Raw genomic sequence first — 12,768 nt, forward strand, 5'->3', positions numbered from 1 at the left:
CGGCGGCGCCACATGGGCCAATACGCGATATAACTAACTCATCGTCCACATCCGATGTGACACAGCAGCCTTTCGCATGAAAAATATCAGAGACATTTTACACTATTAAAAATTGACTTTGAGATCTATTGACTTGTGCGTCGCCTGTAGATGTGGTGCCCACGGTATTAAACAAAGTTTTAAAAAAAATGGTTAGCAGGTGAAGGAATTGATTAAAGGTTTGATCCTAATCCTAACTACAACGGCCAGTCGAACTGCTGGTTCATATATAAAATTGTAATTTTATATTTTTAAAATTATGATTTTTTATTTAATAATATTTATAATATTTTAGTGGTGGGGTTCAGTATAAATTAACTTATTCGTTTTAAAATTTTTAATATGAAATGATTCTGTCTTTTCATTAAAGTTAATTTTTTAATTTATTTATTTTGAATTTTATTTTGTCTTTCTACTAAAGTTATTATTTTAATATATTTATTTTGAATTCTTTATATAAGACTCTTCTACTTTTAACTATTAAATTTAATAATCTTATTTTTATTTTTTTAATCCGGGATGGAATTAAAAATTTCATATTGATGGATGAAAGATATGTATTTACATTGAGGTGAGGGGTGACCGTGTCCTAGCCCTCATGCCCCCGCCTTTGATTTCGTCCCGACTCTTAAAGATCGTATTTTATTTTTTTATTCCTTCAACGTTGAATTTACCGAAACTAATTTGACTTACATGATATCAAATAATAATTTATTAAAGAATATAATTTATTTAATAATAAATTTATATCTATATAGTAAAATTCTTCTCAAACATATAAAATTAATTAAAATTATAAATATATATGTCTCATTATAATAAAATATAATAATATTAATGTTACATAAACAAATTACTGGAATCAAAAAACTCAGACGGTTCATAATTTAATACGATATTCATCTGGATCTACCTTTGACTTCCAACTTTTTAAAGCTCCACCACTAATGATTAGATGAAAGTTAAAAAAGAGGAATGCTAAATATCTTTAATCCCTATAGTATTTATTTAAAAAATATCATTTAATCCTTTTGACCAAAAGTTAAATGTGAGAAAATTTACAAAAGATAATTGTTCTTTATCTTTTTTTTAATATTTTTAAATAATAATCTTGAAAGGGAAAAAATACATTGAATTGATCATTATATCCTTTAATAAAAACTCTTATAAAATTTATACATGCACCAACATAAACAACTCTAAAAGGGATAATCAATCAAAACTCAAGCATAATATAAATTTTTTTTTTTTTGTCTGGATGCATTTTTCTCACTTTTCGTTAAAGCTCTTTTTGTATTTTCAAGAGAGTTCTTCATTTGTTTCTATTAAGTATTATGATTTTTTTAGTACAATTCATGAACATTTTGGAAGGTGAAGCGGTTGAAGTCTTATGCCCACCGGAAGAACTCATATCCACTATTTTTTGCATGTAATAGTAGTTGACATCAATTAGATATTAGTGATTTTAGATTTATGTGATATATTAAGTGTTAGTATTAGTCATAGTACCAATTATGAGATGATTGTAAATGACTCATTTTGTATCATATTTCATTACTAATAAAATACAAAGTTGGTTATTATATTTATTTCAATTCAGTGTCGAATGAATAAGTATAATAATGTCCTTAAGTAGTAAGTTCTTATCAACATTGATAGTGAGATATTGTAGATATACATAGAATATTATTCTTAATTATTCCTAGTCAAACATTAATATACAAGGGCATAAGTCATGGATATGAGATATCAAGTTGACACATGGGTATATATTAAAGAATATATACTGAATGACCCGCCATGAGAATATTTCATGGATCGTTATATGAGTGTCATAAACATTCTCATGTGACTATTGGTATGAATAGTCCTTAGACCTGAAGTCACTACGGTTCCTTACATAAAGAGTTATATGCTTTGGTATCGACAAACGTCATCTGTAATATGATGGATAATAAAGTCGATCACTGGATATGCAATGAACTATGCGGAGGAATGTGAGTGATGTAGATGAGATCTATCCCTTCCATATGACGAAAGTGATATCTGTGGGCCCCTTGATTAGTAGAACACAAGAAAGCATAGCCATGCGCAAATGAGTCAATATGAGATATTGAGCTTATTTGATTGAGTGAATCTACTTAGAGATCAAGAAATACAAAGGTTGATAAGAGGATGACACGGTCTATACCTTATTGATCAATCTAGATATCAAAGATAGAGGGATCAAGTCATACAATATAATAGCCACGGACAGGTTAGGTTGGATCTCGACTCTCTCGTCACTTGGGTAGTAATGATGTCTTGCTAGATGTCACTCATTGCTTATGTATCTAAATGTTGATTTGGGTACATTGTTAGAGTGTATACTAAAAGCCTAGCTTTTGGTATAAACATTTATCTAGAAATAAGAATCACATTGGTCAAATGTCTACATTTGTGATAAATGTAGTTGTTCAATTAATTTATATTGTAGATAACATGGTGTGTGGTGTTACACACAGAAGATCATGTTATCAGTACCTTATAAATTATAAACAGTAGCTCACGACCATGATGGAAAGGAACAAACCATTGGAAGGTCGTAGTGTAATTAGGTGTTAGTTTATCTTAACTATATAATTACACTAGTACACTAAGAGTGTATTGAGTAGGACCATTAGAGGTCGTTTCTTTTATACTGACTTTATAAAGGGACAAAGACCTCAGTTATTATGGAAGTGTGTGCTCTTAATCCTAATATAATAACAATCACATATATTTGATATTTATTTCTTTAATTTATCAATGGGTGAGATTTAGTTCGATGAATCAATAAGCCCGATAAGTTGGGAAATGATATCACTTATAGTGTGTGTTGTTGATTATAGAAGGAAACTGTGTCATAGTAATCTAGGTTGAGAATGTCCCCAAGAGGAGCTCATAAGGATTGTCATGTTAAACCCTGCAGGTGGACTTAGTCCGACATGACGATGAAGTTGAGTGGTACTACTCTTGGAGCTAGATATTAATTAAGTGAGTTGTCAGTAACTTACTTAATTAGTGGACATTTGTTATCTTAAACACAGGGAGACTAACACACTCATGATAAGAAGGAGCCTAAAATGTAATTTGGGATTGGTGCGGTAGTTCAATAATAGTTCTCTAGTGGAATGAATTATTATTGATAAAATTAAGTTGTGTGTTGGGGACACGGGATGCTTAATTTTATCGGGAGACCAAAACCAATTCCTCCTCTCGGTCCCTATCGTAGCCTCTTAATTATAGAGTACTATACCCACCTATACCCACCTTCTTACCCATCCTATAGGGGCCGGCCAAGCTAGCTTGGAGACCAAGCTAGGGCCGGCCATGGGTATGTTCATGGGTGAATTCATGTGGCCGTCCCTATTAAAATAAAAAGGAATTTTAATTTTAAATTTTTCTTATGTTGATAATATAATTTAAAAGAGAGTTTAAAAATTTAAATCCTTCCTTTTATAAGATTCTACAAAAGATTAAGAGAAGAGTTAAAATCTCTTTCCTTATTTGTAGATTAAAAGGTTGATTTTAATTTTGGTAAAAACTTTCCTTTTAATTATATTCATGATTTAAAAGAAAGTTTAAAAATTAAAAATTTTCTTTTATTAGTTTCTACAAAAGATTAAGAAAAGATTTAATATCTTTCCTTATTTGTAGATTTGAAAGGAGATTTTAATTTTTAGAGATAACTTTCCTTTTTGAAAATTATCCACATGTTTAAAAGAAACAAATTAGGAAGTTTTAATTTTTGTTTTAATTAAAACTCTCCTTGTTTTGGGGAGAAGAGTGGCCGGCCATTATAATTTGAAAAGAGAAAATTATTTTAATTAAATAAATTTTCCTTTTCAATGGCAAAAGAATTAAGGAAGTTTTTATTAAATTTTCCTTATTTGCCAAGATCAAGGATTATAAAAGAGGGGGTAGAGGAGGCTTCAAGGCTAACGACTCTATTCTATTTTTCCTCTCTTTTCTCCTTGGGTGTGGCCGGCCCTTTCTTTCCTCTCCTCTCCTTTGTGTGGTCGAAACCTTCTCATGGTAGAGATAGCTTTGGTGGCCGGATCTAAGAAGGAGAAGAAGGAGAGAAAAGAAGCCTCTTTTCTAGCATCCCTTGGAGCATGGTGGTGGTGGTCGAACCTCTTCATCCTAGGAGAAGTTTTGATGGCCGAAACTTGTAAGGAAGAAGAAGGTGCTTGGTGGTTCTCATCTCGGAAGATCGTTGCCCACACAACGTCCGAGGTTAGAAGAGGAATACGGTAGAAGATCAAGAGGTCTTTCTAAAAGGTATAACTAGTAATTTTTCTTTCCGCATCATACTAGTTATTTTTGGAAATAATACCAAATACAAGAGGCATGCGATTCTTGTATTTCGAATATGTTTTTTGATGTTGTGTTCTTTTATTTTTTTTTCCTTGTGATTTGATTGTTCTTTACAGTTAACGTAAAGTTATTTTAGGAAATTAAATATTAGCTTTCCATAAAAGGTTTTGTCTAGTCGGTGGTGGTTGCTCCCATATCCAAGAAGGTCATGTGCCTCGCCACGTCAGTACTGGGAACCAATTATGGAAATTAATATTTAATGGAATTAATAACTTAAGGTGATTTGGGTTGAACGTGTTAAGTTCCGCAGGAGACCCAATTCAAAACCTAAAAGAACGAATAGATTAAGTTTTGGATCAAACGTGTTAAGTTCCGCAGGCGATCCAAAATTTAATTTAAAAGAACACATGGTAGCTAGGAAAAGGTTCAGAACTTTGTACAAAATTTTTATACAGTGAAACCTCTAGGTTTGCGAGTAGCAACCAACAGGGATCTATCCCTTCCATATGACGAAAGTGATATCTGTGGGCCCCTTGATTAGTAGAACACAAAAAAGCATAGTCATGCGCAAATGAGTCAATATGAGATATTGAGCTTATTTGATTGAGTGAATCTACTTAGAGATCAAGAAATACAAAGGTTGATAAGAGGATGACACGGTCTATGCCTTATTGATCAATATAGATATCAAAGATAGAGGGATCAAGTCATACAATATAATAGCCACGGACAGGTTAGGTTGGATCTCGACTCTCTCGTCACTTGGGTAGTAATGATGTCTTGCTAGATGTCACTCATTGCTTATGTATCTAAATGTTGATTTGGGTACATTGCGAACGTTACGAAAACCTATTGGGTCACACATAAAGAACAAATAGATATGGAGATGAGTTTATATAATGAATCATTGGATTAAGTATAATCCGAATTGGACTTATTGAGTAAGACTCAATTGGATCTAATTATTGGATTAAATTCAATTCAAACTAGACTCATTGAATCAATTCGAATGATTGTAATGGTGATTCATTGAATTTGAAATTGCATAAGAATCAATGAGTTAGACTCATTGGATGAACTTGAATTCATCAAGAAAGTTGAATGGTCAAAATTGAACCATTGGATTGAATGGTCAATTTTGAGCCATTGGATTGGAAGATGATAGGGTTTAAGCCATTGGATTGGAAGATGAAAGGGTAAAACCCTTTGATATTCATGAGATGGATATATATATCATTTTGGATGATATTTTCATTATGTGAAAAACCTTTAGTCTTCTTCTTCTTCCTCCTTCCCTCTCTTGGCTGAAACCCCTTTTGTGGTTGCTAGCACAACCTTAGGTGGTTTCCATCTCTTTCTTGTGAGTTTGTGAGTCAAACGAAGGTAAGGCGTGTTCGTGTGGATACCGTAGAGGCGCGAACGTGTGATCGTGCTGAGATCCAAGCTGTTTGGAGTCTGTGAGCACGCATCAAAGGTATAACCATTATCATGCAACTTAGTATAAGTTATTTTTCTTTTCCTTTCGCATGGATCACCTGGAGGAACTAGATGTTTCCGCTGCGCTTTCGCGTGTTTAGTGCCCTAGTTCCTTACATTAAGATGTTTGATCACTAACCTTGTAATCACAACAACCTATAAACTTTCTTCCTAGATTTTGTAATGTCTTTGCTCTACGTATTGGTGCAATTTTATCACACCAACACTTCGCTCTCACTTCATTATATGTCACATTTGATGATGAAGAGGAGATTTTTAATGATGAACTTTATTCCATTTTCATTGGATTTTGGTTCATCAATTTAGAATTCTAGCTCTATTTTTTTGGTTTAGTAAGGGTGGTAGAATAAGTTTTTGCTTGTTCTCCCTTTCAGAGTTGCTGCTTTTATGTTGTCTATGCTGGTGCATATATGAATTTTATGAGGATTTTTACTGAAAGATATAATGATCAATTCAATATATTTTTCCCCTCTTGAGGTTATTATCAAAATAAAAAAAAACAAGGCCACAATTATCTTTTATAAGTTTTCTCACATCTGACTTTTGGTTAAAGGAGGTTAAATGTTATTTTTTAAATATAGGGGGCAAAATGCTAGTTAATAGAAAACACAGAAGGTTAAAGGTATTTAGCCTAAAAGGAATGCAAAACAAAGTAGAAGATTTTAATACCAAATAAATAACAAACTATGTGACTTTAATTTCTCTATACCCTAAGGGAATACGTAGACAACTTAAATAAATTCAAAGCCTTTGATATTTTTTATTTTTATAAATTTTAAATTTTTAAAAGAAGGGGAGCCTTGCACAACGGTAAAGTTGTTGCTTTGTGGTCAAAAAGGTCACTGGTTCAAAAACAACCTCTTGCAAAAAGCAGGGTAAGGCTGCGTACAATGGATCCTTCCCTGGGACCCCGCATGGCGAGAGCTTCGCACACCAGGCTACCCTTTTTAAATTTTTAAAATAAAAAAATAATATTGAACTGCCACGTACTATGAACCATGAACCTAACCATAAGCAACGGTTTTAAATCGTAAATTATAACCATCACTACCAGAAACTAATCTAAGTAGGGTCTATCTTGGGCTCTACTTCATCCCTGCAAGACAGGGAGTAGCTCATCAGTAGTGGGGTCAATGAGGAGGAAAGACCTTAAGAGGCGACCATAGGGGCTCTGGAAGTAGGTTTGTTGATCGTAGATGCCGATTTGGATGCATTTCTGCTTTAGTTTTTTATGTCAGTTTGGTAAAAGGAATCAGGGGGAGAAGTCATGGAGGTGTGCCTTCTTCTCTTTCTACCAGATCTGTTGTCCATTGCCCAAGATGATGAAGGTGAGATCCATTCGCATCTTTGAAAATTTTCCCCTTTTTGCGAGTTGATCCAGAGACTATGGTTCGAAGGAAGAGCTTCCATTCAGTAATTGTACAAGTTTCACTCGTCTACTCTTTTTTTAATGAGAAGATAAATATATCCTCAAAGAAAATGCACAAACTATACAATGACCAAGAGTCCCTACTCATGTCATGTCTGATGAAATATTAGATTTGAGAAGGTGCCCGAGGTATGATGTACAAGTACTCACATTTATACGAACACACACACACACACTCTCTCTCTCTCTCTCCACCATTAGAAGTGCTCCGGTCAAATATGTTGGATCGAGATGCGCTAGAGGGGGGAGGGTGAATAGCACTCGTGGCTTTCACGCGTTTCGGATTCATAAAACTATCGAGTTAAAGCAGCGAAAATAAAAGACAACAAAAGCGAATACAAGTATTTACTTGGTTCGAAGCCTAGGGCGACTCCTACTTCAAGGCCCGGGATCGTTGATCGCTTTCTGTGGGCAACAACTATATCACGCAAAGAGAGTTCAAATATGTATTACAATAAGTGCAATAATAAAAAAAAAACAATTATACCGACGATAGAATCAAAATCTCGGAGCTCCGGGTCGTCGGGGACTTGTAACAACACTTCAGGGCGTCTTTTGGAGCAGCACGTTGTAGTAGAAGCACTTGAGAATTGATGATCTTCACTGCTGCTCGAACACCCCTTTTATGCACTGCTGGAGGCACCTCCAACACCATCCAAGGCACCTCCAAGCCTCCCGAGTCAGCCGAGTGGATCAGCGCAGAAACTTTCGTCGCTTATCTTGCTTGAGGCGCCTCCATGGCCAGTCCAAGGCGCCTCCAAGTCCTGGTCCGAGGCGCCTCCAGCTCCTCTTCACAGCTAACTTCTGCTTTGCACCCGAGACACCTCCAAGCTCCATGGAGGTGCCTCAGACACTGTTCATCCGAGGCTTAGTTTGTTCCTTTTGTACCTGCAAGACACGTTAGTTCCAAAACAACAACATACCCTGCAAGACAAAGTTAGAACAAATAGAACTATGATAAATCAAGTGATCGACAGTCATCGGACTGTCCAGGTCTGATTTCGGATTTCCAATCGGAAACCCTACGTCGACCCGACGCCTATTGTTCCCACTGCGGGGAACGCGCCCTCACCTACTCCCCTCATGAGAGATTACCTGATGTCAGTCCGGTCCTCCAGACCGACTGGACTTTTTGCCTAGGGTTACCACCCTCTAGGACCTAGGGTTACCGCCCCCTAGGATTTTTCTCCACGTAGGGTTACCACCCCCTAGGACCTAAGGTTGCCGCCCCTTATGGTTTTCCTCCACCTAGGGTTACCACCCCTTAGGACCTAGGGTTACCGCCCCCTAGGGTTTTCCTTCACCTAGGGTTATCACCCCCTAGAACCTAAGGTTATCACCCCTTAAGATTTTCACCTTGCCTAACCGCAGCTAGGACTTTTGCCTAAGAACACTTAGGACTTTCCTGCAATCTCCTTTAAGCATGTTAGATAATAAGGAATCTTAACTTTGAATCTCTTTGTCATTATCAAAACCTAGGTTCGATCGTCGGATACTTCCTGCACCAACAAAATATCCATCCTCCATATGAATCACGGAGGATCGGGCATCGACTGGTCTCTGTCGTCACTGTCAAGACAAACACCTCCTAAAGGTGCCTCAACATTGTATGTAACCAATCATCCTCTCTAGCTATCCTCCATCCCTCTAGCGTCGGGCTCAATGCAAGCCAAACTGAAAGTTGAAAGGTGTATAGTTTTATTTCGGCGTCCCCTACTCCCCTAGCCCAAGTTGTGATCTAGGGTCCTCTACCTCTATCAACTTGTGTCGTCTCCAAGTTGCACCTAGGTCTCCAATTCCCATTCATTTTTAGCAAATGATCATCTATCAACAGATTTGATATATTTTTACCGTGAGTCATTTGTTATAGACTAGATAAATCTTTCTGGTAGATCTATTCACCCTCATTGGTTTTTTGGCAAAAGCCCAGTCGTAAACAAACATGAAACATCTTTACCACGGATCATTTACTACAGACAAAATAGATCTTTCTAAGATGGATCTATTCATCTATACATTAACATTAACCGTACATATGCTCTCACTTGACCTCACAAATCTCATGATATACACTAATAGGGCATGTGCTCTCACTCCACACTATCTCATTGTATGCACTCTCAGGATAGGTGTATGATGCTCCTATAAGGAACTAAGGCGTTAAACATGCACAAGCGCAGTGGAAAACATCTAGTTCGTTATCAAGAAGATCCATGCAAAGGGAAGAATAAACAAGCATCCTATACTAAGTTTCATGATAGTTATACCTTTGGTGTGTGCACACGATCTCTCGACAGCTAGGATCTCAGCACGATCAAGCGTTCACGCCTCTAACGGTATCCACACGAACAAATTTCTTGTTTGTCTCATAAACTCACAAAGTGGAGAAAGAAACAACCTTTGGTTATGCTAGCAACCACAAGGTTGATTTTCGGCTAAGATGAGGAAGAAGGAGAAGAAGAAGAAGAAAAGTTTTTCATCTAATAAAATTTATCATCTATAAATCATATTTATATCTATCTCATGAATACCAAAGGATTTTTCCCTTTCATCTTCCAATCCAATAGCTCAAAATTGACCATTCAATCCAATGGTTCAAAATTGACTATTCATCTTCCTTGGTGAACTTAAGTTCACCCAATGAGTCTAACTCATTGAACCATCACCCAATGAGTCTAACTTATTGAACCATATCAATCCAAATTGGCTCTATGAATCTAATTCAAATTAAACTCAATCCAATAATTGGATCTAATTGAGTCTAACTCAATGAGTCTAATTTGGATTAGATTTAATCCAATGATCCATCATATAAATCCATCTCCAAATTAACTTGTTCTTTGTGTGTGACCCAATAGGTTCTCGTAACATTGACAATGTATCCAATCAATATTTAGATGCATAAGCAATGAGTGGTATCTAGCAAGACATCATTGCTACCCAAGTGACGAGAATGTCGAGATCTGACTTAACTTTTTCGTGGCTATTATCTTGTATGACTTGGTCCCTCTATCCTTGATATCTAGATTGATCAATGAGGCATAGACCGTGTCATCCTCTTATCAACCTTTGTGTTTCTTGATCTCTAAGTATACACACTCAATTAAATAAGCTCAATATCTGATATTGACTCATTTGCATATGACCACGCTTTCTTGTGTCCTACTAATCAAGGGGCTCACAGATATCGCTTCCGTCATATGGAAGGGATAGATCTCATCTACATCACTCATATCCCTCTGCATAATTCATTGCATACCCAGTGATCGACTTTATTGTCCACCTTGTTACAGGTAACGTTTGCCGATACAAAAGTATGTAGGGAACCGTAGTAACTTCAGGTCTAACGACTATTCATACCAATAGTCACATGAGAATGTTTATGACACTTATATAACGATCCATTAAATATTTTCATGGCGGGTCATTCAGTATATATTCTCTAATACATACTCATGTGTCAACCTGATATCTCATATCCATGACTTATGAGATTAAGTCATCCATTGAGCTATATGTTAGTCTTAATACATTAATAATATCCTTGTATATTAATGTTTGACTAGGAATAGTTAAAAGTAATGTTCTATATATATCTACAATCTCACTATCAATTCAACCAATTGATATGTTGTAGATAAGAACCTACTACCCAAGGATATTATTATATTTATTTAATCGGCACTGAACTGAAATAAATATAATAACCAACTTTGCCTTTTTATTAATAATGAAATATGATATAAAAATGAGCCCATTATAATCATCTCATAATTGGTACTAATGCTATTACTAACAATCTCCCATTAGCACTAGTGGCAATCATTGAGATATTGAATACCCATTGACCTAGTGTGACCATCATGCTTTCTTTGTGTCAAAGCTTTGGTCAAAGGATCTGCAATGTTAACATCGATCGGTACTCTGCATATCTTTGCATCTCTTCTATCGATGATCTCTCGAATGAGATGGAAACACTATAGTATATGTTTGGATCTCTGATAAGAGCGATGTTCATTAGTTAGTGCAATAGCCCCATTATTATCACAATAGAGGTCTATTGGGTTTGTTATACTAGGAACAACACCAAGCTCTCCAATAAACTTCCTAATCCAAACAACCTTCTTTGATGTAGCTGAAGCAGCAATGTACTCGGCCTCTGTTGTAGAATCAGTGACTATGTCCTGCTTTGAACTCTTCCAGCTCACAACACCGCCATTTAGACAAAATACATACCCTGACTATGATCTGAAATCATCCTAGTCGGGTTGGAAGCTAGCATCGGTATAACCCTTTATAACAAGCTCTTCATCGCCTCCGAAAATCAAGAAATAATCTTGAGTTCTTCTCAAGTACATTATCAATGTATATACTCTGACTTAGATCAAGAAATCGCTTAGATCTATCTCTATAGATCTTTAATTTTAAATTTAGGATGCTTCACCTAAGTCCTTCATTGAAAAATAATTCCCAAGCTAAGTCTTCACTGACTGAAGAGTAGGGATATCATTTTCAATGAGAAGTATGTCATCTACATTCAATATGAAAAAGATGACTATGCTCCCACTAACCTTCTTGTAGACATAAGGTTCATCTCCATTCTTGATGAAACTAAACATTTTGATCACATCATCGAATCGAAGATTCCATCTTCAAGAAGATTGCTTCAATCCATAAATGGATTTTTGTAACTTATATACTTTTCCAGCATGCTCTAGATCTACAAAACCCTCAAGTTGTGTCATGTACACATCCTTGAGTAGATTTTCATTAAGAAATATGGTTTTGACATCCATCTGTTAGATCTCATAATCATAGTAAGCAGCAATAAAAAGCATGATCTGAATAGACTTTAGCATCGCAACTGGTGAAAAGGTTTCATCATAGTCTATACCATGAATCTGCTTAAATTCTTTAGTTACCAATCTACCTTTATAGGTATGCATATGACCATCCATGTCAGTCTTCACCTTAAAGACCCACTTACACCCAATGAGTTTGATCCCTTCAGGTGGATCAACCAAAATTCATACTTGGTTAGTGTACATAGATTCCATTTCGAATCTCATGGCCTCTAGCCATTTCTCAGAATCTTGGCCATGTACAGCTTCCTGATAAGATGTAGGCTCGTTGAGATCAACTAGCACTACATCACCATTGTCAAATAAGAGAAAAGAATATCTTTCAGGTTAACGACGAGTCCTATCAGATTTGCGTAGAGCTTGCCCTACTTGAATAGGTTGTTGCTCCATAACTTCTTGTGGTATAACAACATCATGATCCACAACATCTTATGGTTCCTGTTCAGTTTCCATCAAGGTGTCAGTGCTAGTTTGTGTATCTTGAATTTCTTTAAGATCAACTTTACTCCCACTAATTTTTCTAGAAACAAATTACATTTCTAGAAAGACACCAGTTCTGGTAACCAACGCCTTGCCTTGTGTGTGATTATAAAAGTAGTATCC

Source organism: Zingiber officinale, chromosome 3A (genome assembly GCF_018446385.1).
Source record: "Zingiber officinale cultivar Zhangliang chromosome 3A, Zo_v1.1, whole genome shotgun sequence".
NCBI lineage: Eukaryota > Viridiplantae > Streptophyta > Magnoliopsida > Zingiberales > Zingiberaceae > Zingiber > Zingiber officinale.